Below are 26,664 nucleotides of genomic sequence, written 5' to 3'. Positions count from 1 at the left end.
CCATGAAAAACAGGTGGGATGTTTTCAAACCCGCCACGGGAGTGTGTGCGATCTATTTTCTTCCCCTCACACACACACACGAAGGTAAAGCATGTCAATCCCCCCGCCAGCAGAGGTATTGTCTGTCAAGTATAAGCAGGCCCGGGGCAGTTTATCTGAGATCTGCTGCTAAATCTTCTCTAATTAGATTGACTGAAGATTCAGTGTGTGTGTTATTTCTACACGCCTCCGTAAGAGTTGGATTTCACTGTACGCCCCGGTGGTGATAACAAAAAAATGAAGTGACACTGACCTTTCAACTGACAAATCCATTTTGACAAGGAGGTGTGTTGTGTGAGGAGAGTAATGACTCACAGCCAGTTTGTTGTCAACACATACCCCAAAGAGGAAAAAACCTGTTACTCATTCTTATAATGAAGTAACAGAAACACTCCATCATTCCCACAACCAAAACAAAACCACCAACACCTACTTCTTATCTACACATACATTAAAACTCCATACATACATGTGTTGTGAATGCCCCCAATTAACTTCCAAGTTTAAAGTATTCAAAGACTAATATAAAGACTAATATACATGTTTGGCACTTATACAGTAGTTAAAGAAAATGCTGTCTGTGGATCTAGGAGTGCAGGTGCCACAGCAGCATCACACGACCATCAAATCCTTAGAACAAGTACAATGTGTGCCATCAGTTATAGAAACCAAATACCAATCATAGACACAGATATGACAATTACAGACAACTTTGCTGTGGTGCTGTATGTAGGTATGTAACCTGCTCATCATGCTACCACCTCTCTACAACCCGTTTGCATATAAAATATATTTATATAGGCTACAGTTTAAGCACACACCAGCAGATACATTCTCTATATAATTACACTAGCAGCTATTTTAGGAAGGATATTTGTCACCTGATCATGTTTTCTTATCAACCATAACCCATTAACCCATTAATGACTCTTACAACAAAGGGCTTCGGTCATCTAAACCTAACCAGATGCACAAGTTTGTCATGTTAGTTTAGCATGTTAGCATGCTGCTAATGATCAGGAATCACCAAGGACAACTGAAGCTGATGGGAGTGTTGTCTATTTTAAGATATTTGGCCAAACAGTCCAATCAAATATGATGTGAAGTATCTTTGGTTCATACTTATTATAATGTGAGAGATTAGTGATATACCGGTAATACAGTCACTGACTTTTAATTTGTAATCCCTTCACCACTTGTCAGTGACAAAAGTAATCACATTACTGGAACATGTTTCTGACTGACATCTTACTGCCCAACACCACTTATATTTATTATAATAACCACCTGGTTATGGTTCAGGAGCTGCTGCTGTACAGTACATCCACCTCATCGCTGGCCCGTCCATCCACCTGACATGATGACTGTGGCCACTAGAGGGCTCTGTCATATGGAGGTAAACATACAATATGTCACTTATAGGGGCTTTTTGCTCAAATGAATGATGCTGTTTTTCAGTTGACAGTCTAATTTGATTATGAACCCAAATACTTTAATTTAACATGGTCATTTGAACTGTTGTTGGGGGGTTTACCAAAATCAGGAGGGTTTATCCTCTGGAGAGCATGAATATTGACAAAAACAACAACAAAAGATAATTCACTCAAAAGCAGGAAGGTCAACATCATGGCAGCACTGTTGAAAAATAGAAACGTACTACATCATATATAAGTTAAGTTTACTTTATTGTCACATATAATTACAAATAATTACAGTGAAATTCTTATGTACCTTTGATCATTTGCACAACACAAATAAAGATACAAGAAAATAAAAGAAGAAGAGCACATTAAACAAAGCTGAAATTTAAAAAGTTAAACATGAAGCATACGTCATATTTCATGCACTTTGTACCCCAGCCCCCCACCCCTTTTAAAAAAATGTAATGTCATTTCCTGATAAAAGCAGCTCATTAAGCTTATTGTTTTTATTGGTTATATCGCTCCATAACGGCTGATTACACAGCTCCACCCCAGTAGCAGAATAAAAACCATATAAAGATAAAGCAGTTAACTTTATAGATGGTAAATTGACAGGAGGAATATTAAAGTCATTCAGGTGTGTATATGTGTGTGTGTGTGTGTGTGTGTGTGTGTGTGTGTGATGGGTGTCCACATTTTTGGCCACACCCCACACTCGTGTCAGTCATGTGCTGAGTGACACTGCCTGTTATCAAACCTGAAATGAAATTCAGATTTAATTGCCACATTCCTCCCCTTGAAAACAATCACTGTTATTCAACAGGAGAGTCCTCCCAAATCCCACCCACCCACAAACACACCACCACCACCACCACCACCACCACACACGGCTCCCCCCACCCTTTACGGCCGACGACGTGGACGCGCGAGCGCGGGTGCACGCACGCTACGACTTGCAGCCCGATTGTAGGCGAGAAGAAAAAGGAGAGAGAGAGAGAGAGGGGAGCAGAGGGAGGAGGGCGACGTGACGGGAGGACTCAAAACAGAAGCTCTGAGGACTACGGCAGAGAGAGAGAGAGAGAAGCAGAGGGAAGAGAACCGAGGGAGAAAAAAAAAAAACCTAACTGGATCATATCTACAGCAGACCTGGAGGTCGGAGGAGGAGGGATACGTGGTGCGGAGCCGCTCGGCACGACAGCGTTTTTCTCTGCGGTGAAAGCAGCAGCCTGAGTGGTGGGACAGCAGCCTGCCCTTCCTCCGCACAGACACACACACAGAGAGACAGAGACAGAGCGGGGAAGGTCTGCGGAGCGGCGGACTGGAGACACGGTGGAGGAGGTGAGCTCGCTCGGCTTTTTTTTTCTCCCCCTCTTCTTCTCTACACAGTTTGTAACCTAGGGGTTGTCTGTCAGCGTTGCGGTGCAGTGCGTTGCGTTGCGTTGCGGCTCGGACTGCGGGGGGGAGAATGTCAAAGCTCCGCTGTCTTGTCCTGTCTATCTCCCCCCTGTCAGTCAGTCCATCAGCTGCAGCCTCCGCCTCACAACATGTAGCTTATTACCTTAAGACAAATGACCACGACACCTTCCTCCCCCCTCCTCCTCATAACATCACCCCTCTAACGTCAGCCCTGCCTCGGATAAATGTCACGGCTGTTTTCTTACATAATGCGTAAATGTGCAATTACAGATGTTCCTCGGTGTGTGCTGGACGTCACATCTGGACTGCGGTGAATGTGTGCGTGTGTGTGTGTGTGTGTGAGTCAGTGTGTAGCAGCAGCAGCGGCAGTAAACGTGACGCACTGGTATAAATGGATGGGTTTCTGCTGTAGAGCTGGAGCTGGTCGGGCTCAGTGCCGCAGAGGACGATGGAGCCGGTTGGAGAGGAGACAGGCTGCTGCTGCTGTTGTTGGGGGGGGGGCTTTGTGTCTCTGTGCTCCTCCACCTCCAGCACGGTGCTGGGCTGGGAGCTGTGACATGTTTTCGTCATGTGTGTGAGGTGGTGGTGGTGGTGGTGGTGAGGCCGCACTGCCTGATGATGGGCCAGCTGGACACAGGGGGGGGGGGGGGGGGGGGGGGGGGGCAGCGGTCAGTGCACATCCAGTGAGTCAGCCATGTAGCAGGCTATGTACTACTACTGTATGTATGCACATTACAAAGGATGAGGCTGAGTGTGTGGTGTGGTGTATGGGTGACATCCTGTTGACCAGTCACAGCCAAAAGGGGAAATGTGCAGCTGCTGTGACTTTACATAGTGGAGCTCAGGGCTGGAACAATGGAGGATTTACTCAGTTGATTGACAGAAAAACAATCTGCTACTTGGAAGTCATTGTACATCTTATGGTTTTTGCTTCTCAGTTGTTGTTTTTTTCTTTTTAGTCTTCTGTGACGTTAAGCTACATTTATTTGGTTTGTAGACTGTTTAATAGTCAAAAGGTTTAATCTGACTATTTAAACAATTAGTATCTGCAGTTCTTTTCCAAACTGAAGTCAACCCTCTACAACTGAAGGGGTGGGAAACATGTAGGCTATATTTGTAGAGGGCATTTCAAGATTCAACCACATAGGAGCTTTAACACAGGAAACCACTGTGTTCCAATTGCTTTAGAAAAAAAGTGTTTACCGTACCTTATAACTGCAAAGAGCAGGGCCAGAAACTAAGAGGAAGATGGAGGTAAAGCAGGTATGGTATTCTATACAATTACATCTGCATCTATTGGTTGTTTAAATGATTATTCAAGCAACACTGAACCAGTCAAAGTTGTCATTTGTAACATTTTTGCTTATTTTCCAACATTTTCCAATCAACAAGATTGATTAAATAATTGAGTAAGTCACTGGCAGATAAAGATTTATCATTGTCAGCCTCAGTTCTATTGTGAATCCTGCACCGTCGCTCATCTTCCAGCTAAAAAAAAAACAGCAACAAACAAAGTGTGTTTGTTAGCCAAGTCTCAGCTGGAGCTTAAATGAGGTTATTTCAATCTAGCTGACATGTTAAAACAGGCCCTCATGGCCTCAGTCAGACCAGACCAGACCAGACCAGACCTCCAGCGCCCCTCAGGTCTGCCCACCAGCCCCAAAGCCTCCAGTGAAGAGACCCACCCTCGTCCTCCTCCTCCTCCCCCATCCCTGCTCTTGCGGCTCTGAAGTGCCTGTGTTAAGCAACAGCGCGGAGGAGCCGTGCGCGCGTGTGTGTTTGTGTGACGAGTCTCTGCCGGCCTGCGGCACTTTTCCAAGAAATGCCACAGAGGGAAAGAGATAAAGTCGTTACAAGTGCATTATTTCTGAAATGCCGGGACGAGTTCCTCTGGCCTCCTGTAGGTGATCTGCAGTCGACTCCCCTGCTGCTGCTGCTGCTGCTGCTGCTTCAGTCAGAGCAGAATTCCTTTTTATTGCGATGTCAACTTTGCTGACATTAACATTTCATTCACTTATTACGTAAGTGGCAAAGCCCCGGAGAGCATGAGTGAAAACATTGCTTTGACAGCTCCAGCTGCCCAGTGAATATACTGTACCCAAGGACGCAGCAGAGCAGCTCACAAGTGCCTCGATTTTAAACATGTGACAGATGAAGACATCATCGTAGAGAGTCAGAGAGAGAGAGCATCCACACAGTGACACTGATCACATGCACAGTAAATACAAAGACTGGATTTTTAGTTAACGTTGGATAAAAGCTCCTAATCCTTTTTTGAAGTGTGCATTTTCCTGTGGTACAGTACAGTAGCTGCGTGTTGGGATGTCCGTCTCAATCTCTAGGTTCTGTTTTCCAAACAGTGTGTGACAGGTCTGCTGTCAGATGTTCATTCAGTATTCATGAACACAGCTAGTCAAGAGGAGAAACAAGGCTGCATTCATGTATGGAGCCTCTTTTGATGGGAAATTGACATTTCAAGGCTGAACAGAGGAGTGGGAATGATGTTAATGTGTTTCACATCGAAGAAGTCTTGTCTTTAATAGTTTCTCCAGTTATGCTGTTGTGACAAATGTACCGTTATGTTAAAACCGATGTGTGTTTTTATTGTGTTTGGTTTTTGTTGTGTTACTCCAGTGCTGGGAGCTGCTTAGATTGGAGCATGTAGTGTAGTCTGGCGGTTTTGCTCCCTGAGTGTTTCACAACTTGCCAGAAACGTTATTGAGCAACAATTTTCTCATTATGCTACTAGAAACATACAATATGTTTGGCATTACACTCCCTTCAAAATCTATTTTCTCTTCTATGTGAATGGAATTTCAAGGAGACGGGGTTGAAACAGACGTGAACAATCAGACGTACCAAGAGCAAAGAGCTGGAACAAACAGATCAAACAGATTTACACCCGAGGGTAACTGATGTGATCTGAATGAGATAAATGTCGAACTACCAAACTGTAGAACTACAGCTGAACTAAGCTTATGACTTCTTCATTTCTTAAAGGGATTTTTCAACATTTTGGCAAATTCGCCCATTGCCATAATCCCTATAGTCTAGGAAGTAGGTTAATTACCTTTAATTGACGGTGCAAGCTGTTTTTAGATCGGCGGGGCAGAGACGTGAGCTCTGCACGGTGGCCTTTCCCTCATCAAACTCATCAAATACACAATCCAACAACTCCAAAACGCTCTCATGGACAAGTTGTGACCTGCACATTCACCACACTATGAGATAATAACGGAACGTTACGAAAATGAATTGTTTTCGAGGGAAATGCATAGCCGGAACTACATTCCCGACACGGCTGCTCGGCAGAGTGACTTCACAAATGCGAGTAGTTCCGAGTATTTGCTTCATGTGTCGTAATGTTACAAAATTACACATTATTATTTCATAGCATGGTGAATGTCCAGGTCACAACTTGTCCACCAGAGTGTATTGGAGTTGTTGGATTGTGTATTTAGTTTGATGAGGGAAACGTAGAAATACCATGAGCCTCTGTTGCGTTAGCTGAGCAGTCTCTGCCCCGCTGATCTAACTATCCCTTTAAAGAAAAAACAACCGGCTCATATGATCTCATATCTGACCTTGTTTCATATTCACACTGACATCCAATCATTTCTTACAAATTTACCATAATCTCTCCGTCCGATTTATTGTCGGCTCGTACGACGACAATGACAACGACGCCGATGACGATGATGATGATGATGATGATGTCTGCATTAGATCATGGCCATAAGCTCATCAGCAGATTTACAGCCCGTTTCCTGTAAACCACTAAAACTCATTTGAAAGCCCACTGACCTGCATCTCTGTTTTCAAGCCTTTGCTATTAGAGAAATGCTTTTGTTGTAGGATGCTGGTTGCCACTGGATCCCAGCAGCGTCCTCGCTCCAGCAGTTGAATCACGTCCAGACCTGCTGCTGCTGCTGCTGCTGCTCAAGGCCTCATGTAAGACAATACTGGGATGAGGTCAATGTTACACATACCATGTCAGTGCAGCTATATGCATCTCTAACCAGGTGTATTTATAGAGCCCTTCACAATGGTGGTGGTAGTGGTAGTAATGGTGTGTGTGTATGTATATGAGAGGGGGGGTGTGTGGGGGGGGGGGGGGGGGCATCTTAAATAGCACCTGTCTTTGTCCTGACACAGACCAGAGGAGACTTGAGAAGATACTACAGTAGTGTAGTCAGGTTTCCATTGTTGAGACTGGCTTTTGTCAGTGAGAGGAAGAAAAACAAAGTGTCTGCCTTTCTCCTTTTAAGACGGCGGAGCGGCCGCACACAGTTTATCTTCTTGTTTTATTCATTTCAGTGAATCTGTATTATCAATCCGAGGTGTGTTACACTACTACACTTTTATCTTTGGTGGAACGTGAAGGAACAAATGGAACAGCCCTCTTTCAAGAACAGTTGCAATGCATTATGGCCCAGAGTACTGGCTCTTATTGGAGGAAGGCTTTTATTAGAGCGAGGCCTTTATTTCTAATTCCCCCTGTTTGTATACTTGCTCATATTTTCAGTTTTTCTTCCATTACTTTGTTAATTTTCACACATTAGAGACCAAATGAAAACAAGCTCATCGTTCAGGAGCTCATCTTCACTTTCCTCCTGTGCTACTTGGCACCTGTTCTCCTCGCTGAGTTGCCAGAGCTGAGTCATCCAGTTTCCACATGCTCCGTCTCTGCTCCGTTCGTCTGTGCTGCGCACGCCGGACCAATTCACTGCCATTCTAGTAAATCAGAGCATTTTGGACCGGACCATCACAGCTTTGGCAGTTTGACGGCAGCTGTCCCAGACGGCAGCTTTCTTTTGTCTAGAGTGTTTTTGGGGCCGGCCTTTACAACGCCCCCCGCTGTTACAAGAGACCTGTTTCTTAATTGAATACAAGCCTATAATTGAGGAAATACGGTAAATTGTTTTTTCAGAAAGACATAATGGGGCATTTATGATATTGTTATATTATTTATTTATATTATGTCTAATCTTATTGTCAGCAAATTCCAGGAAGAAGACAAAATTAACGTAAAAACATCCGACCAACAAGTTGTGTCTGTTTATCCAGAGCCTGGTTTTCCATCAGAAACTATTCTTCCAATTTGATGAACTTGGACACTGTAGTTCATTATGAGCTCATCCCATATATGTCGTGTTGCTGCAGTTAATACCCTCCATATGTGTATTAATCCGCAGCGGAAAATAGTCCCCACAACATTGCTCAGCTGTCTCCAAGGGGCTCTTTGGAAGTTTTGTTGCTGCTCTATAGCCAACATCAGTATCAACAGCTGTTTACTCACCAGCTACAAATTTCATCTCATTTATTCACCAACAGCTGTCTCCAGCGGTGGATGGCAACACCAATCATAACAGTTGTCTCTGTGGCGCCTCTCCTCTCTTTCTGATAGCAGCTCACCGTGGCCTCCAGTCTGTCCTCAACACGGAGCGACTCAGACGACATATTGTAGCGTTTTCTATCGTATAGAACGAAGGCTGGAGCTCTTGTCAAGTGACAGTTAACAGCTGCTCTCCACGAGATAGAATCAAAACACTGTTTTCATGGACTCTTATTTTGAGCAGACAGGAGTTTGTTGACATATTTGACAAATATAAAATAACGCCAAGCTCAAAATTTACCTCCGCTGTGCCATTTTATGCTGCCTATGTGTAACTGTGTAAATACAACACCCTCCTAAACAAAACCTTAGCTCCATACAATGTCTCAGAGATGCAAAATACTACACTGGCAGATTTTGATATCACAACTGAATGATGTTCTCTCCTATTTGGCTCCAGCTGGTCGGTGAGGTTGTGATTCACCCTGATCAAACACTTTGGCACACACATGCACACAGCTGGCCTGGAAAAAACAAACAAACAGGCCCTTTTAACATCTGTAAAGGATTCTTCATGGTTTAGAGTGTGGATAGTCAGTTGGATCAGTCAGTGGAAATGTGACCACTGACACACTTCTGCTGCTGCTGCTGACCTGCTGACCTCTGTGACACTCATGTGACATATAAAGACTGAAAGTGATTTGTCATGGCGTTGATGCGCTGATGGACAGAGTCTTTAAGCATCGACCACAGTCTGAACCAGACAAGGGAAGCCTTAGGAGAATCACTGGGAGTGGGGACAGTTTTTTTTTTGTTGCTTTTTTTCTTTTACAGCCTCATCTGTACTGGAGGTTAATCCATAAACACATTCCTCCTGTTCCCTGATATGTAGTCTTTAGAGAACAACACTCAAAGAAACTATGTCCAAAATAAAAAAGACAGCCAGAGAGAAATCCTACCTCTCTCCTGTGCAGCTGTCCGACGATATTAAAATCACTTTTTTCCACAGTCTTCTTCAAAAGGCGTTGCCGAAGTACAATATGTGTCACCGGCGCGGATTGTTAGCGTGATAGCTGAAGTCCTTTTGATTCCAACATGGCTTGATTCATAGCAGGGCCCCCGTTATTTGTTATTCTTTCAGTTGTTCAAAGCTGAGCCCACAGTGGATTTCTTGCATGCATTATTGCCTCTCGCATCTCTTTGTATTATTCATTTAACCTCGCGCTGTGGCTGTCACCGCTGTAGGCGCGAACACCGTTTAAGGAGCTTGTGCAAATAAATTTTTTTCGCTTCCGAAGTTACCACGACGCGGAGGAATGGAGCGCTTGATCGCGTTTGTGGCAACAGGCGGCAGCTGGCGAGGCCACGGATCAGTCCCCCCACCGGCACGGCCCTGGGCGGAAGAGCTGCCACCGGCGTGGCCTCGCTCTCCTCCTCCGTCCTGCTCGGCTGGTTGCAGATGGAGAGAGAGAGAGAGAGTGTGACGGGGAACGGGGGGGTGATGTAGAGCAGGAGCGCAGGCATTAATACACGATGAAGGATTCCACTCTGTTGTAGTGTCGTCCATCATTTCTATCTGCAGTGATAACATGAGATCAAAGCTGTGTCTGTCCTCTCTGGGTGTGTGGTGTCAAACACATCATTTACATAGTCTGCTCAGACTGGACGTGTCCACTGCAGCCTGACACAGCAGAAATGTTGGTGACTCACTTCGGCAACATTTCCTCCATTTTTGGTTCAGGTCAGAAAAGGATGAGGTTCCTTATACCCATTTTCCACCGAACTGGTTCTAGTGCTAGTCCGGAGCCAGAGCCTGATTTTACACCTGATCTTTGCTTTTCAACTGCCTAAACACCGGCTCCTGGCTCTCAAAACTCCTTGCTGGGCTACAGCCAAGAACCGATTACACCAGGATCAGGGGGCCAGGGGGTTACCTGACCAACAGGACCATCCTGGATGGTCGTTCAAGAGTAGGGTAGTTCAGCTTTTCTAAATATCTACAAGATAGGTGTGTTGTAAATGCAATACGGTCCCCTTACAGCTTTCACCGTATTCCTCTTTGTGGTATTTCGTTACACTCTCCTCACTGCTGAGTCAGACCCAAACAGCTGGTAGGCGAATCGATCCGGCGCGGAGGGATACTGAGTGAGTTGGTTAGTTCCAGATAAACTAACTTTCATTGTAAATTCTTACTGTATATCGTACTTTTGAATTGGGACTTCTCGTAGGCGGCGAAAATACTTTATCGTCCCCCATTCAGAACAGTGTACTGCCTGTGTCTCGGAGCAGCGCAATGCACCGGTGTTTCTCAGTGGGGGAGAGCAGAGACATTTCTACTGCAGATATTATACTTACTGGCCATTGGTACCTCATACAACCCCACTTCAAAAAAACTCAACTATCCCTTTAAGAATCAAAATGCAGTCGCCGTTTGCTGAGGTCATGACCAGGATGGCTCGTTCTTTTTTTTTTTGACTGGTTTCGGGCCGAGAACTAACACTAGTGAGGCGGGCTGCGTCGGGTCCACGCTTCAACACCTGCGGGGTCGGACCGGTTCAAGCCTGTTCTGTTGAGAACTCCATAGTAGGCATCCAGAGACAGGAGCAGCACCTGCATGGGGGGCGTGGCTCTGACTTGGCTCCTTGCCAGTGGAAAAGCAAACTGGTTTTTTGGGGCCACATCAGTTGAACTAGTCAAGAACTGGCACCAGCACCAGGTTCTTTTTGGTGGGAAAAGGGGTATTAGTGTCATAGTAAGCGACATTTTCACAGAGCTGACCCTCTGTCAGTTTCCCCTCGTGGTGGCGCGGCGGTGCAGTGGTTTGCACTGTGGCCTCGCAGCAAGAAGGATCTGGGTTGAGCCCTCACTGTGTGGAGTTGACATGTTCTCCGTGCCTGTGTGGGTTCCTCCCACGGTTCACAGATGTGCAGGTTAGGTTATTAGGTTATTGTTTGTTTCTATGTCAGCCTCAGCATAGACTGACATCCATCTCACTCAGCCCACATCAGCAGGGACTGGCTCCTCACCCCTAAAGACTAAACGCTGAGGTTAATACAGAAAGAATGGAGCTGTGCTAATGAATGTGTTTCTCTCTTCATCCTCATTAGACTACAAAGCAAAGAATGACCCATAACTTCCACTAGCACTGTGAAGGACCGATGTTAATTGTCTATAAATTGAATGAGCATTAACTGACTTCTTTAGGTCCATAATTGACAACAGACGTATCTTCTTTTAAGCCAAAGTACACAGATCAACATTAGTGCTGGTCTGAGTTGTGTTTGTGGTGAGTGGAAGCTGGTCCAGTATTCTCTCACAACACCTCCTCCTGATGAAGATGTATCACTGATTACATTATCAGGTGTTTTTTTTTGCTGAAAGCAGCTGCATTTGGCAACAACACCAGAGATGAGAGCGGTGAACTGAAACAATAAAGCTGCGGGCCGGGAAACCAAAACAGTGAGCTAATAGACATCCAAGAAAAAAAGAAAAAAAGAAAAAAAGAAAAAACTGAGAAGAAACACAGAATCAGGTGATGACTGCTGCCTGTGGTTTTGTGGCCCATTCAGATACCCTTGATAGCAGATAGATAGGAAGGAATAGTTAAGTTTAACATCTTTTTCATGGTGGTTGTGCTTCCCCTGATCTAAATAATGAAATTGCTGAGTGTGATGCAGTCATAATGGATGTTAATGATATATGAGGACAGAAACAGGACACAAGTGTCTGAAATTGGAATTTCCCCTGACTCCTTGCCAATTTATCTCCCTTTCCTTGTCCACTTCTGGGTGGTTCAGTGTTCAGAGAGCCCATCCACATGATCCACATGACCTCAGTGGAAGCAGTAAGCTAGAAGTCATCTGCCCTGCCGAAGTGTCTTTGATCACTTCTCTGAATCCCTAAAAGCCCGGGGGGTGGCCGCGCTGCCTGACCCTGCAGTCAGAGGTCCACGCAGCACAATCTCCCTGCAGCCATCAATGAAATATCACGTTAATCACCGTGCTTAACGGCCTGTGAAGTTGCTTTGTGTTGTGTTTTGACTTGGAGTGGAGCAGCTGAGTGCAGCTAGAAGCCAAACCGCTGCTGCAGCTGGACGTTGGTCTGAGGAGCCCGCAGCAAAAACAACAGTGGCAGGAGGCTGAGAGGCTGAGAGGATGTGATGCTGCACACAGCAACTGAAGAATATCACGTTCCTGTGTATTCCAGCGTGAGATGTAGTGATGCTGCACTCAGCTGTGATTTACGTCACTTAGGATAAGGGGGGGGGGGGGGGGGGGATCCTTCACTCCAGTGCAGTGGTGTAGTGGTGATATTTTTTAGTGGGGGTATTTTACGGCTGTTTATGACGTCATTAAAAAAATGAATACTGTGTGTGCACAGATGTTTGCCAGATATGGAAACTATAATCAGTTCCAATAAACAAAATCACCATCACCACATTGCAACTATATAGCCAAGGTCACACACACTCACATCAACACTATATTTTGATCAATGTACTGAATAAATGCCAATGTATCCATTTTTATTAAACTTTTGCAGATGCAACAAGAAAAACATAAAACATAGTTTAGTTTAGTTTTAAGTTATTTCGGTCTTGACATGTCACAACAGTGCACAAAATACAGTCACTTGACAAAGGAAAATAAAACTGAGTAATGAGTAAAATAATGGAAAAAAAATTAGTAATAAAAAAATGACAAGTATTCAGGGAGTCCAAGGAGGATAGTATGATACATAAGTTTAATATCATAGCTCTACATATTTTTCCCAGGCCAGATCCACAAGCCCTGACCCCATCCTACGAGATGCAGTGGCACCTAGGTATTCAAGAAATGGAACTCATGTCCGGTAGAATAGATTCAAATGGAATGAAACTAGACACAGTTTGTTTCCACTGAGTGTGGGAGCTTTATCAGTGATCCATAAGGCCAGGATACATTGGCGGGCACGCCAATGTATCCTTGATAAATAAGTCACATCACCGGCCAGAAAACACTCACTGACAGAGTTTACAACTATAGTCACTGTCACTGACGCTCGTCTGTGATCAAACCACCAGAATACAAGTGGGACAATGCTCTTGGAAATACGAGATAAACCCTGGCTCACTATGGGAGCCCCCCCCCCGCGTCCCCTCACCACCACACCCCTGCTGCGTGCTCTGTGTTCCACTCAGGTGTTCAGTCAGCATCAGCTCCTCGGTGTGTGTTGTAGCTCTGCTGCTGCTGCTGCTGCTGCTGCTGCTGCTGCTGCTGCTGCTGCTGCTGCTGCTGCTGCTGCTGACGCCGGCATTGTTTGGTCTCCCTGCGCTGGCGGCAGATTGATGGAGCTGTTTCTGAGATTGACAGATCTAGCACAGCCAGCCGCTCTCACCTCAGGCCGGCCAGACTCCTCCGCCTGTGGAAAAAAACGACGACAACAACTAAAAAAACAAACAAACCAACAACAACAACTCCTGAGAGGGATAATCAGTTGTAAGAAAAACTCTCGCCCCTCTGCAATTAGCAGCGTGTCATTTCGGGGGGTGTTCTCAGGCAGCTGGTAATGTCACATCTCACTTTATGTCTGTGGTCGGGCTGTTAACCGTATCTGACAGCGCGCCTGCAGACTGGGGAGGCTGCGTTACTTAGCGCTCGTGCCACTTCCCTGAGAGCTGAATTACTGTCTTTTAATAAGTGCTTGTCTCACTCTCATATTTGCGCCGTCTGTGCTGTCAGTTAGTTTTGCGAGCAGCGTCTGGATCCAGGACCGTGGGCTGGCGGGCTGCGGGCTGCAGGAGCCGGAGCCAAACGACGCCCTGCTGAAGGAAGGGCGCTGGCGGCGGATACACACACACACAAACAAACACACGCGAGAGGAATTTGAATACACGCACGCACACTGTACGACAGACGAGCATGTGACCTGCTGTCTGCCACTGCTTTGTTGCAATATGGCATTGTGTGTGTGTGTGTGTGTGTGTGTGTGTGTAAAAGAGAGAGAGAGTGATGTAGAGAGAGGCAGTGGTGGCCAGAGCCAGAACAAAGCAGTCTGCGACCAGAGGACTTGGGTGTGGCTCGCTCAGTTTGATGAGGCACCAAACAAAGTCTGATGCTTCTGTCATCCACATGTCTGCTTTTTTCTTTTTTTGTACTTTCTTTTTATAGAAGGAACATAGACAACAACATACAGAGAGACATAGAACAAACAGTTGGTCACCTATACATTCATTCAGACGTTAGTTATACTGATGGAGTTACAAATACAATGATGGCTCAATGAGCATCTCTTGTGGACATGTATACACAATCCATTTTTCCCAATAGTGCAAATATTTATCAGTCTGTAGATTTAAGGAAAAGATCATCCTTTCCATATTTTGGATATTGGTCACAACATCGATCCAGTCTGACTCTGCTGGAGGTGTGGTCTGTAACCAGCTTTGAGTTACGGTTTTCTTACTGGCTGCTAATAATATTTTTAAAAGATATTTGTCTCGCCCCAGTATATGGGGTGCAATATCAGGTAGATTGTAGAAAAAGAGCTGTTAATTTCCTCACCAAAAAATGTTTTGTATCACTTCCACACATCTGCTTTAACACATCTGTCGCTGCAGGTCCACATGACACATCCACAGCTCCTGTGTTAGTGACCTGATTTAAAGAACTGGCTACTAAATAAGGAACTGACGCCTTTCAGGTGTTGGTGGAATATTCTCTGATCAGATATATATAGGTCAGATAATCTATTTATTCTGACAGTGTCAGCAGGAACAGGGACAGGATGTGTGTGAGGGAAGGTTACGATGTGCAACGAAGCTCCCTGATCAGAATGAAACCAGGGATTCAGCAGCTACATGTTCTCTCTCTGTTTCCTGTTGTTTGCCGTCTTATCTCTGCAGACTTGTTGTGTGGTTTATAAAGGAAGAAGAGCAGAATTCAGAACAGAGCTGCAGTGATTTGCTAAAAGATTTGATTCTAAATCAGTTTGATTTGATAATAATAAGAGGAGAATGACCAGGTTTTTGTGTCTAAGAACTTTCTGATTCTTATATGAGAGCAAACAAGACATTTGATGAGATTGTGTTCTGTGGAACCGTATTTTTCACTGCTCAGGCCGATTGATGAGTCAGTGATGAAAACAATTATTAGCCAGAAGAAAAACATGTGAAATATGATGGTGTAAAACGAGTGAACACAACCCGTCATCATCCTTTTTCCTTCTGTCCACGCTCTCTTGTTATCATCTGTTCCTCTTTCCTCTCCTCTTCCTCCATCTTTTCTCTTTCCCTCTCTGCTCCTGAAAGCTTAGTCACGCTGCCAAGGTTGTCTGAAAGTTGCTCCGTCCCCGCAGTCTGTCCTCTTTGCTTGGCTCTAAACTGGGACGCCTCGCTACGGATATAGTAGCAGGTAGGAGGCAGCGCTTCAGTGGCTCAAAGTCACAGTCACGGTGAATGTCAGACGATGCAGGTTCAGACTATACACAGGTCTGCTCTTGTGGTTGCCCTCTGCTGTGCTGTACTGTGCAAAGCAGGAGTTTTTAATGCCGTGGCAACACATGAAACTGGGTTCAATTCCGCTTTTCCTCTGGGTGAGAGCTATTTGACTAAAATGTAAATGGCCGTGTCTGAAACCTATTATCTGATCGTAGTAAAATGTAGAGGAACTGACACTCTTTCTCCCCCAGTGGTTCAAACTCTTTGTTTAAAACACAGTCATGTGTCACATCACACGCTCCCCATTGTCCTTTATTCTTTATATGTTCCCCTATCAGCTGGTTTCACGCTCGTACAGCTGCAACCAACAATAGTTTTCAGAGTAGATTCATCTGCTGATTTTTTTTTTTGCCATGAACCGATCAATCATTTGGTTTAAATACTCTATGTACGTGGCGGTGTCAGTGTCAAGATGCTGCAAGAACATTCTGTTTGGTTTCACATGAGACATAGAAAAGCTGCAAATACTCATATTAAAGGTACATTGTGTAGGAATTACTCCCATCTAGCGTTGCGGTTGTAAATCGCAAGCAACTCAATCGTATTTTTCATGCTGCATTCACGTGAAATTGGGCAGACGGCAGACGGACGACAGCTGCTGCACGTAACGGCATAAACAAGCCTCTATGTAAACAAGTGATCCGTCAGCACGAGGCAAAACAATACACGTGACAATATGTTGTCATGGCGATGTCGTATTGTTTACCTGACCCACGTTTTACCGGCTTTCTCTGGACTTCTGTGACTAAAATGACATCTGGTTTGTTAGCGACGGCCGTCTGCCCGACTGCACGTGAATGCAGCATCAGTGTAACGCTCCATTCCTCCTCACTGCGTTACCGCGGTGACTTTTCACAGACGGCATCTCGACCTGAGCCGACAGCTCCGGTGTCTCCGGTGAGTTTCCGTGGTTTCCTACCGTCACGCTGCCACTGAACGTAAAAACATGGCGACACCACATGGCAGCCAGCACCGAGCTTACCCGCTCCATGTAGATATGAATGATATGAACGGCTAATTCAGAGCTGACTGGAACACTTCAGTTTGTTGATGGGGGGGATTACTGATTAATGAAAAACAGACTTTTGAATGAAATAGTCGATTTTCGTGAATAGATAACAGGAGAAGTTACACAATGTCCCTTTAACTAAAAAATGACATGGTATATAGATTTATTTTTAACAACTAGGGATGCACTGATCCGGTTTTTTCAGTGCTGATGCCGACACTGATACCTGTGTGTATCTAATATCACTGTTGGATTAATAAACTGTACACCCTGCCTTTGTTGTCTACCTGCTGTAGACACCTGATGTAGCACGAGTGACAAACAAGGCTGGAACGATTCTGTACTGTACCTAGAGTTTAACCTTTTGCCATCTGGCCGCCGTGTTAGAATGCATCAGCGTGCAACGGCCTCTTTTATCCCTGTTGCAGTGAAAAAGCTCAACACAATAAAATAGGGGAGAATTCTGTTCTATTCTGTTATTTTCTTTATTTTTCCTATCACTTTCTTTTATGTACTAACTTTCACTATTGGCACTGGCATTTATTTGTTATCTGTATGTCTGTCTTCTATTTGCTGCAAATCAATTTCCTTCAGTACGTAATAAACTGAACTGAACATAGAAGTGAAGTGAATAGATCGGCGTCATGGATCAGCTCCATTATCCTATACCCGATATAGAAATGAAGTCAATATCTGGGCTGGTATCCAAGCCACTAATAACTGTTTGCTGCAGCTCATCATTGTTCTGTATACTCTATTAGGATCCTCATCAGTTTCCTTCTGTCCTGTTGGGCTCCACAAACACCAGAGATCACCATCCATCTCTGTCTCTTTATGAGGCTCCTCCCTCCTGCTGTCATCGCCTTCATATATTCACATACAGTATTGATGGAGCAACTTAGAACAGAAACGATGATTAATCAATTAGTTGAAAGCTGATAATATTTGATAGTATACTTATTATTTAAGATTAATTTATTGTCATTGCTAATATTAATAAAAAAAAAAAAAGATTGATTAGAAAACTGATAGGTGACGCCACAACAACAACAACCTGCAGCAGCAGCAGGAGCAGCTGTGTTTTCAGCTCCGTCTTATTCTGGCTGCTTTTGTCCTGTTTCATCATCATCATCATCATCATAAGTATGTTAATGAAGCAATCAGCTGGAGTTCAAAGCTCAGCTCTCATCTTTTCTCTACCCCATTCATTCATCCATTCATTCATTCATGCTCCACACATACCTCTCCAGCCTCCTCTGACAGGCAGCAGTTGCTAGGTACCAGACTCTCTCTCCGGCAGCTATAGTTGTAACAATAAGAGTCTGTGCTGATGAGCTTCAGAGAGTAGTCGCAGCTCTGTTTATGAACTCCCAGCCTGCAGGTAAGACGGACTGTTGTTTTCTCTCTTTTTAGACCAGATTCAGTAAAAACGTCCTCACGTCCTGCTCCTGTTTTACAGTTAGATATGTGACTTCTGTGTGTGTGATGTAGGGTTTATCAGTGTTCTTTCTCTTGTTCTTGATGTGTAAACAGCTTTAGAGAGATGAATCTAATGTAATATAACAATCTTTTCATTTGGCTTCAATAGCTGTAATACCTTTTGAATTATGGACAAGATTTACACCACGTACAAGGAATAATAAAGATAATTGGGTTATTGAAGGGGCAGTTCAGTGTGTACAGTCAGTGGACATGCAGATGATGAATACGGGGCTCCAGTTAATCATTTTGGGGGAGTGTGTAGTGTGTAGTGTGTAGTGTGTGCATGCATCAGGGATTGGTGGCACCACAGCTGTTGTAGATGAAAAGCTGGGTTTCCTCTGAGGCAGCACAAGCTCTTTGGTGGAATAATGAGAGCTGAGCAGCAGCAGCGCTACAGTCTCATCTGGAACAATAACGAAAGCCGCTCATGTAAAACTAGAGATGCAGACGGAGGGCTCCCATTGGCCAGGGACGAGCGAAGGGAAGTGGCCGATTGGCTCGTGGCTTCTGAGTGGTGGCGATGTGGTTGGCTGTTGTCACGGCGCTGAAAAGTCTCACCAGAGAGAGTGTGTGTGATGAGGCTGGATCTGTGACAGTGATAAGACTGTGTGTGTGTGTGTGTGTGTGTGTGTCTGTGTTAAAAGAGCTTAGGTCAAGGTGAGCACAGTGGGGTTTAATTTAGTCTGAGCAGGGTGTGAAAGCTCTCCCCGCTGTGGCTACATGGGTGTGAATGAAGGGTCTTTGAGTCATGACACACACACACACGCACGCTACACACACACAACGTGCTTGTCATTAATGATTTTTCCATCTCTCTGCCGTCCTGGAGGCGGTGCAGGTCAATCAGAGCTGCAGCATTCAGTCCATCCACAGGAGAGTTGCAGCTTTTTCCATGATTATCTTTGAAATTCATTTTATAAAACAAAAATTCCAGACGTTTTATTATATTATTATTTTTAGAACTTTTTAATTAAACATTTTAAAGGTACATTGTGTAGGAATGTGTTGTGTTGCATTGCGGTTGTATATCGCAAGCAACTCAATCGTATTTTTCATTCTGCATTCACATGAAATTGGGCAGACGGCAGACAGACGACAGCTGCTGCACGTGACGGCATAAACAAGCCTCTGTATATCGATGTAGATGTAGATATGAATGATATGAACGGCAAATTCAGAGCTTACCGGAACACTTCAGTTTGTTGATGGGGGGATTACTGATTAATGAAAAACATACTTTTGAACGAAATAATCGATTTTCGTGAATGGATAACAGGAGAAGTTACACAATGTCCCTTTAAACATTTTGCAAAACATTTCCTGACATATGACTTTGAAAATGTGTGATAGACTGTACAGTAGAATGAGTTACAATAAGAGTAGCCTAAATAAATAATAAAATGAATAGATGAATGAAAAGGGGAGAGAAATGGGGGGGATTAAAATAAGAATAAATAATAAGAGTAGAAATGGATGAAATAAATAAATTAATAAAATGATTAACTAGATAAATAAAAAATAAAAGAAGTAATAAAACACACATACATCTATGTTTTATTATTTTATACTTTGATTTCACACTGCTGGCTTTCATTGTGGGCAACAGGGAAACATGTTTCCACTGTGCATATGACAATAAACACTTGTTGCGATCAGCAAATCAATCTATAATTGAACAGTTAAACAGTTCAACCCTTTCTACCTCTGTCATGCATATCATCTGTTTTTGCTCATGTTGCATCAGAGAGATGTTCAGATTACTGTCTCTGTGGTTTGTTGTTCTGCTGGTTATTGTCCTTGTATATTTATACAGAGGAAACATGTTACACTGTGTAACATGCAGAAAGAAGATACTTCAGTGAGAAACAAAACACACTCTTCTTCAATTCATAACCTCTCAGCCTTATTTGGTCTGGTATGACCAGTAGCTAGTGTTAACACTATTGTATTTAGATGACTGTTGCTGTGTAACTGAGAATCCTGAGTCAGTGCATTGACTTGTACTACTACTATTTTAAGTAAACCGTTTCTCTCTTTAAGTTGATCTGTAACTTCTCCACATTAAAATGTCTAATGAGCAAACACATGTTATATTACATTTTCCTAATACTCTTTTAATTGGTTGGCAATTTTATGAGCACAAACAATGGAAAAACAAAACCCTCAGAACAAAAAAGTCCCACCCAAACTAACAGTGAACGCTGCAATATAAAAATGTGGTTTAAAAAGAAGAAAATAGGAAAAAAAAAAACTGTGAGAATACAAGAATACAGCAGGTAAATGAGGAGCACATATGAAATATATGAAAGGGCAGCCAGCCCACATCTTCCAGGGACAGATGGAGAATTAGAGTTTCTGTAGGAAGGAGTGCAGTGGTTCCCAGATCCTCCAGAAGTTGTCCAATTTGTGATTAAGATCATGAGTCAGCTTCTCAAGAGGAATATAAGAGACGGTATCTGTGATATCCACATGTGGACTGTAGGGACCTGGGGAGTTGACCACCGCAGCAAGATACCTTTTCTTGCCAGAAATAAAATAATTATTAACAGAGATTTGGAATCATTGTCAGAAAAATAGTCTGGAGTTTGGTTTAGACTGGACAGGAAGAAGGAGAGAAAACTGTTGACCAGTGACCTCATCAATTACACAGTGAACCCCCCCTCCAGAAAGTCAGATGGATGCAGTCACATGGCCAAAACGTGTACCTTTGTGTATTTTACACATCACTTTTAATTAAGTCCAGATATTATCCCAAATGTTTGCACTCATTTTTGAAATCTGGAGAAAATCTTCTTTACATCCTTATGGTAACATACTGGGTCACCTGTCAGTGTTGTTACTTCCTCTTTTCAGGGGTTACATGCTACACAGCCGCAGTGATTGTGCTGGACAGGTGACAGGTGTGTCTCTGGTTTCTGTGCTCTGAATCATTTTACTGGCATCATGCTTTTCCATGACAGCATTAAGATCTTTTGCTATGTTTTTGATGAAGAGATAATACATTACATACATACAGGGCCGTTGTATAGGGGAGAAAGGTGATGATAACTCCAGGGGCCCAGCGACCAGTAGGGCCCACAAAAAACCCCAGTAGTCTAATCTTTGTATGACTGAATTATTCTGCATAAGACCCTGACTAATACTCATAGTAATGCTGCATTAGCATCAAAACAAAGTAGGCTAAGTAAAAAATGATAATACATACGTAGTCTAAGAAAAAAAGTGGAAAAGTCAGGGGGCAGGGGCCCACTTTAGTATTCTCTCAGGGGGCCCAGAATTCCTAGCAACGGCCCTGCATACATAGATTAGATTTTGATTCTTTGAACGGATAAACTCAGACGTAGAGCTTTCAAACAATGTGGGATTTGTCAAGGTGGTATGAAGACTGAAAATTGGAGGAATTAACAGATGAGAATCATTATTTAGAAATTCAACGGCTCCTTACTTAAAATTCATCATTGGTTACACTGTGTGTTTCAAGTGAAAGCTCCAGACAGCCTGGATCTGTTCACTATTGAAGGAAATTTAAATCTCCCACCTCTCCAGTGCATCTCCGCCTGACTGACAGTTGATTAGGTGGTCGAGACGGAGCAGCTGCTGCCCCAGAGAAAACAATCAGAGAGTCCCACACTGGCCTCTAAGTGGATTTGGTGACTGGATGGAGGGAGGAGAGAGAGGGGGGAGGGGAGACGGCGTCTGTGCTGCATGTCTAGATCTCCTTGTGGACTGTATGTGTGTGTGATTAGATGGGCCTTTTGTTTTCCTGACGTGTGTGTGTGTTGCCAGCTCTATGCTGGGATGTAGCGCTGCCAGCCCAGCAGTGTGCTGGACGTGTGTGTTTGTGTAAGATGAAATGTTAATGATCCACGTGGGGAAACTGGGTTGTTCCCCCAACAAATTAATTGGTCCTAGTTAGGAGAAGTGAACATTTAACACAAGCGCTGAACACAAACTACGATGAATAATATGAATAAATATTAAAAAGATGATTCATAAACATAATGATATGAGAATATGTTGAAAATGCAGCCCTATAAACAGCTCTGTTGCTGACTGAGTGAGTGATAAAGTTATGTAATTGCTCAGCCTCAGCCTAGTGTTGGAGTTTTCCCATTCTATAAGTCCAAGACATTTTGCATTGTTTAATGATGCAATGACTAAACTAACTTTAAAAATGTAATTACTTTCATGATTATTTATATTATTAAACATTTTAATCATGTCTAGACACGTTATTTATATGCATATTTTTTGATGGATGGATGGATGGCATTTGAGGAGCTTAATCTTCACATTTTATTCTCCCGGCAGCACTACGGGGGGAAAAAAAGAATATATATTTTTTAAAATATATTTTTAATTTCTTTCTTCAGTTCATCCATATCATATACTATACACATACACACAAAAAAAACAAGAACAAAGCATATCCTCTCATGCGTACATATACTGATTAATACAATAGTAAATGATGTTACTAGTCATTGAATCAGTAATAATAACACAACAGAAGTATCAAGTGAGTAATGGAACGAAAAATAAAATAAGTAAATAACTAAATAAAAAAAAAAGAATAAACCCCCATAAATAGTAGTGATCATCTGTGCAAGTCATTCATTGATTTGACATCTCATCGCATTTTCATCGTGGGTACAGTAGTTGCTGCAGCGTGTTGTGGCTGTATTTATCTGTGTTTTTTTATAGAGGTGTGTGTGCGTGCGTTCGTAGGATGCAGTCAGAGTTTGTGGTCGATCTTTAAAGGAAGTGGAGACAGCTCTGCCTCTGTTTGTCACTCAGAGCTGGTGGTTGCTGCAGTAAATAGATCCACTCAGGTAATGATGTCAGACCACTGGCAGACAGACACTCGACTTAATGCAGTTGTTGCTTCGTTCTGTCTCCAAGTTCCGAGCAGTAAAAACTGTCGACGTGCTGGAGTGGAGAAAACACATCATCATCTCATGGTTTATTACATTTCTGATCACATTTACTCACAATAGATTTCTTCATTCACTTTTTTACTGTCCTCTGCTTTGTGAACCTTGCTGTTCAGGCAGTGTGTGTGGTACGTACGTGTGTGAGATGTGCTGGCTCAGTGTGAGGGCCCTCCTCTCCTCTCTATTACCCCCATTCCATCCATACGTGATTTATTGATGAGCATGTCTTCATCTCTCCTGCCCCCAGAGCCGATTCACACACATGTCCTTTGTATTATTCATCTCTGTGTGGTCATGTGTGTGGAGATTCACAGAATATCACCATAATGTGTGTGTGTGGGTGTATGATTTCATGGTAATGACCGAGACGACACAGCTCTTCATGCTTCTTCATGGAGAGTATGATGATGATGATGATGATGATGATGCCTGTGTGTTTGTGTAAGACACTGTTTTATGAAATGTGCCCTGAGGCTCATCCTTGTGGGAGCTGCGTTTGGCCTAATGGCTGCATTCTTGGAACTAAATGGAGTGTACCTAATCCATGTCATTGATATCTTCACAAACACACACACACACACACACACACTGGTACAGAACTCATGCCTTCCCTCAGGGCCTGTGAGGACTGGTGGCTGATGCTGCAGGCGGACCCTCTTTCGCGTCTGCACAGGCTCTCTCTTGAAAATGCCATCATGAATGTGATGCATCTTAATATAAACGTCCCAATCAGAAGAAGCTGTCGGCTACCAGGCCTCATTACTGCTTACTGTTATGGAAATATCACTTTTTGAAGGCTCTTTAACAGATATTTGGGTGTTTGTCTTGCCTTCTGGTCCCCAAAATGTGAGAATTGACAAAATAAATCTGTAATTTTCAGACTCCCTAGATTGAAATCCATGTGGTTTTTATGAGCTGTTCCCTCAGTCGTCATCCCATGATGTAACTAGTTTTTGAATTTGCATATTACCACCCCTACCTGGTACCAGTAGAAGGGGCGGGGCAAGCAGTGGTTCATTTGCATTTAAAGGGACAGGCACTGAAACCAGCCGTTCTGAACAGGGCTGTTTTGAGAGGATGGAAAGAGCTTTGACGTTTGATCCTTGGGGTATTTTGACCAAAGCATGTCACAGACATGTCTTTAAGACACCTGGGGACTATTTTAATTTGTGGAAAAGGGGCAGAATATGTCTCCTTTAAATGAGTGTTTGAGCGTCTCTGACATCATCCTGAGGGATTCAGCAAACATAAATGTGGAATCTGACACCTCCAGCCCTTTCACTTTTTCTTACTATTATTTTTTTTCAAGCTGAGAGAAAACAGGCCTTTGGTCCTCAGGAGAAATGAGGGTTTTGTTGTTGTGGTGGGTTGGCTCAGCTGCAGGTCTGGGGTCTGAACAGAGAGCATATATGGCTCTGAGTTTGTCACATACTCTTTGATTCTGTGACATAATCCACAGAGGATTCAGTTCCACTGTATTATTTCTAATCTGTACAGGATTGGACTGGGAGGGCAGAGAGGGTGACAGAGCCAGGGCTGTTGCCATGGTAACCCCAGGACCGGGGATAATGATTGGGCACAGGCGTCTGATTTCAGGTAAAACCATAGCTGGATGTTTTCGAGGGGTTTCTGGAGCTCAGTGGATGAGAATATTCCAGGGCTGTGTATGAAGGTTGAGAAGGTTTTTTGCTTTCACTTCATGATAAAAGCTCTTCTTCTCTAATTCAGTGGCTTGACGTTTTGGGGAAAGATGCCTTCTCGCTTGGCAAGATTGATACCACTGTCATAAAGACTCACCAGCGCCTCAGAAGAAGTTCACTAACTCATACATCGTATTTTGGTCAAAAACCGAAGTGTCAAACCGACAGAGTTGCAGTTTTGCAGAGGATTATGAGCTCAACTGTTTCTTGTTAGCGACCTGATTGAGTCATGACAGCAGGATGCTGCCGGGCATCAAGCAGCTGCACAGCTATAGGACTTAAACCATCAGTCCATCCACGATAAAGCAAGGAAGTATATGAGTGTTAGCTTTCAGTGTTCCCTTTGTACTTTGTACCATTTTTTTCTTTTTTCTTTCTTTTGAACATGAGAAAAAATGAAATAAAACAACACAACAGATAAGCAATAACAACAAAATAGTAAAGTAGGTCAACACATGTTCAAAAAGGAGTGGGGAGAAGTCTTAGCTTATCTAGTCCCACTATCTCCCTGTAAAATAACTTATGTTTCCCTGAATGTACTACTTTTAATAACTCAATTCATAATAACTCTAATAATAATATTATTCATAATAATAGCCTAATAGTATGCATATACGAAGTAGCATTTGTAGAAAGTTTTCATTATTTGGTTTGGTGTCAGCTTTTTATTACAAGGGAACACTGGAATTACAGATTTTGGTTTTTAAACCTAGATCTCAGTGTCTCTGACAAAAGTCACTAACTTGAACTTGAATATGAACTTTAGTAAGAGTGAATACGCTCAAAAAACAGTGCAGCTCTTCTGTGGAGTTAAGCTTCAGATATGAACTGCACGGTAAATGCTGTACGTGGTCACAGAACATAAACAAGACCAGAACTAAAGCAGCAAGAAGAGCTCAACATGAGCTCATGACAAATGAGAATCATACACCTCAATACTGTAAACAGATACAACCATAATTTCCTGAAAAACAGATGAAGATGTCAAGGAAAATGTAAAAGACAGTGGTTTTAAAGAAGGATGAACAGATCTCTGAGAGTCTGGGTCTGTGTGAAGGACTCCAGCTGTAAATGCAATCATGTGAGGGATCATTTCTGTGTATGAGCTTGTTTGGGGTTTGAGTGAGTAACTGTAACCACTGCAGCTGATCTCATTGAGGTAAGAACTTGATTTATGAGCCCGTTTTGACTCATCCTCACCAAACAGGCCTTTCTGTTCCCCTCTCAGCCTCCAGGGTCACAACTGTGCACCGTCTCTTAGCGCGTCGGCCATTTTTTCAATGATGGGATGCAGTGGAGCGTTCAGTGCCAGAGGTCTTCACTTAACAATGTAATCACCTGGCCGAAAAGAGAAGATGAGCAGTCGGCGGCGGCTCCGCATTCAGCCCACAGCTCCAGTCGTGTAGCTGTTTGAGACGTATCTGATATAGAATTAACTCAGAGTATCACGGTTCAGTCGCTGTTTCTGTTTCCCTCTGTTTCTTTTCAGTTGTTTGGTGTCCCGCTGAGAGATATTTACACTCGCAGCAGTGTGGGTGTTTTAGGAACACAACATTCTTTGTCCCGTGTCTGACTAAGAAGTGGAAGCACATTGCCACAAAGGTGGATGATAAAGGAGATTTCAGAAAATCTGCAGCGTTCGCCGATCCAGCTGAAAACTCTAAGGATTGTCTTGAAGCTTTAGAAATGGTAAGATGATGAGTCCTCACAGTCCTGGATCTGTTCCTTTAACTGGATTTTACTGAAAGCTATTTCACTGTCCCACTGGTGCCTCAAAAACAGAGGTTCCACCAAAACAACTGCTTGTTGTTACTTTGTTTTCACATAGTGCTGTTTGTGGTCTGAAACGGA

General features: G+C 43.4%; 2 protein-coding genes across 2 annotated transcripts in view; one reads left to right on the top strand and one right to left on the bottom strand.

Moving 5' to 3' along the window:
* Window positions 1–26,664, bottom strand: part of crabp1a (cellular retinoic acid binding protein 1a) — a gene marked incomplete at its 3' end in the record, with an annotated part of 415,466 nt that overhangs the window by 249,176 nt on the left and 139,626 nt on the right. The window lies entirely within an intron of this gene.
* Window positions 2,765–26,664, top strand: part of LOC310987047 (unconventional myosin-IXAa-like) — a 183,305-nt gene continuing 159,405 nt past the window's right edge. The window contains exon 1 of the mRNA XM_083973193.1: window positions 2,765–2,798. The gene's annotated coding sequence lies outside the window, so the exon portion shown is untranslated. The remainder of the gene's footprint in view (window positions 2,799–26,664) is intronic.

Source organism: Trachurus trachurus (genome assembly GCF_905171665.1).
Source record: "Trachurus trachurus genome assembly, chromosome: 6".
Lineage (NCBI taxonomy): Eukaryota > Metazoa > Chordata > Actinopteri > Carangiformes > Carangidae > Trachurus > Trachurus trachurus.
Note: the sequence above shows the minus strand (reverse complement) of the source record. Positions and strands in the feature narration are given on the sequence as shown.